The sequence below is a fragment of the Pteropus vampyrus genome, unplaced genomic scaffold, assembly GCF_000151845.1.
Source record: "Pteropus vampyrus isolate Shadow unplaced genomic scaffold, Pvam_2.0 Scaffold353, whole genome shotgun sequence".
NCBI classification, from domain to species: domain Eukaryota; kingdom Metazoa; phylum Chordata; class Mammalia; order Chiroptera; family Pteropodidae; genus Pteropus; species Pteropus vampyrus.
In genome coordinates this window covers 903,537-905,920 of record NW_011889134.1, presented here as the reverse complement: position 1 = coordinate 905,920, position 2,384 = coordinate 903,537, and positions in this window count along the sequence as shown.

Genomic DNA, 2,384 nt, shown 5'->3' with positions numbered 1-2,384 from the left:
CTCTGGAAACTCTTTCTTCTCTCGGCTTCAGTGAACTCCCTTCCTGCTTCCATTCTTGCCCTCCTGACAGTCACTTCCTCAGATGGCAATCTGAATAATGTCTTATACACATTTTCTTAATCTAATCATTATCCTCCGATTTTAATTATGTGTTGGATGATATCTAAACCCTTTAGCACGATGATGGTTTGACTCAAAGAGGAAGTAGAAACTCTTCTCTTCTGCTCATCCACCCTGCTCAAGCCACAGTCCTCCTGCTATTCCTAAACTCCTCTGGGGCTTTTTGAATTGTTATGCTTTCTTCTTGGAATGTTCTTTTCCCAATCATCCTGGAGATGACGGAGATGACAGAGATGACGTCTTTTTACTTGGATCTCAGCCAAATGTCAGTTTCTCCAGAAACCAACCCTGACAGACTTAGTAAAATAGCCTCTTTACTCATGCCGCTTTCTGTCCTGTTTTCTTCTTCACAGCCCATATTATCTAAAATGTTCTTCTTTGTGTGTTTGCTGGAATGTAAGTTCATTAAGTTGATTTAACTTGTAACAGTGTCCCTGATTTTTAGAACAGCACAAAGTAGTCCTTCAATAAATATTTGTAGACTGACTAGTCGATTGTTAATTTACTGTCCTAAATTCAGTGGCCCATTCTGCTCATTATGTAAAAGCCCCTGCTGGAATATAAAAGAAATACAGTAAAGCTTTTGGTCTTCATTTTTATGCTTAACAGATATTAGAATGCCTCAAGTTTTTTTAGGTTTCCTACATTAGAATCACTTAACCCCACAGGAGCGCTGAAAGAAAAACAAACAATGGATGGAAGTTTGTTTTTACATAAATGCTTCTAATTAGTAGGGTGATAATCACATTGGTTAAAGACAGATTCAAGAGAAGTAGAAGACATTCCCTACCTAACTTCTGCCAATATTGCTCACTTCAGTTCACCCTCTGTTCAGAGCGCCTATTGTGTATTAGGCACTGTGCTAGGTACTGGTAAATCTAATATGAATAAGACAGCCACTGATCTCGACATACACTCTGATTAGGGAAACAAGCACATAAATAGGGCATGTCAGTATAATACGGAGCATGCTGTGAGAGAGCCTGGCAGAGGAACACAGAAGAGATCACTTGTCGAGCCAGGGCATGCAGGGGCTGTTTTCTCAAAGAGATGGTGTACAGTGACACCAAGATGTAACCCATTCTTCAGTGTTCTTGCATTTTATAGTATTTATGGACTACCTGTCTTTTTTCTGTTCTTTTAAAATGAGAGGAATCTGTTGGGTTTTAATATGCCAAAAGATTTAGCTATATTTCCAAATATGATGATACATATTATATATATATGTACGATATTAAGGATGTTCTTTTCTTCCTGATGGTGTTGCATTTTTATCTATATAATTAGATTGTCTGTCTGAAGACCTTTGTGAAACTTGTTGACAGTAATTCCCATAATTTTTAACCCTTCTCACCATTGAACTTTCTGTGGTGAGTCTCCTGTTACCCAGCTCAGCGATGCTCCAGGTCAGCATATTTAGAAATGAGAGTAACCCTTTTAGGATTTCACTGAACCAATAATGAATATGTCAGTCAAAATGAGCTTTTAATCATCCAAGACTAGGATCCTTTTTATTCTAATTATCCAAACAGTTGGTCATCAGCCTCTTTTCATTCTACTTTTAAATATGGTTAAACCATCTACTCAGAAAAAATTTTAACTTCTCTGTCCTTTCCAGCTGCTGCCCATCCATCTTTAATTCCATAGTTATTGTCTCTTTTTTTTGTTTTTTTCATTCTATATAATCCGGCTCCCTAGTTTCCATCTGTTGCTCCACTGGCCTTCATTTCTCTAAAGTTAATGAAAATTTCTTGGTTTCCTGGTTAGTTCCTGTAGTCAATAACCAAGGAAACTAAGTTGCATGTTTTACACAGCCCTCTATGGTGGACCTCACTATACCTACTTTCTTCATATTAAAATTATTTCTCAGCTCCTGAGATTTCATTCCCTCCTAGTTTTTAACCAAACTAGTGAGGTTTGTCAAGTGACAGAATGGTCATGACCTTGGAGACAGGACTGGCCTAAATGTATGAAGAAAATAAGGTAATGGTGGCAGGGGAATTCCGAGGCAGCCGCGGCCTGGGGAAGGATTGGACAAAATACTGGGAGAAATGCAGATGAAAAGAGCTTGAGTATAAGTAATCTCCAAAAAAAGAGGAAATTATTTTCAGGCATGATTTTAGGAAAACAAAAAAGAACATATACTTGGCCTACATGACTAGCTTCTCTTCATAGACACAGACACACAGCCCTCGCTCAAGCTCACACATTATCTCTGACCTTATCTTTCACTACTCTTTCCTGTCTCACTGTTATCATCAACA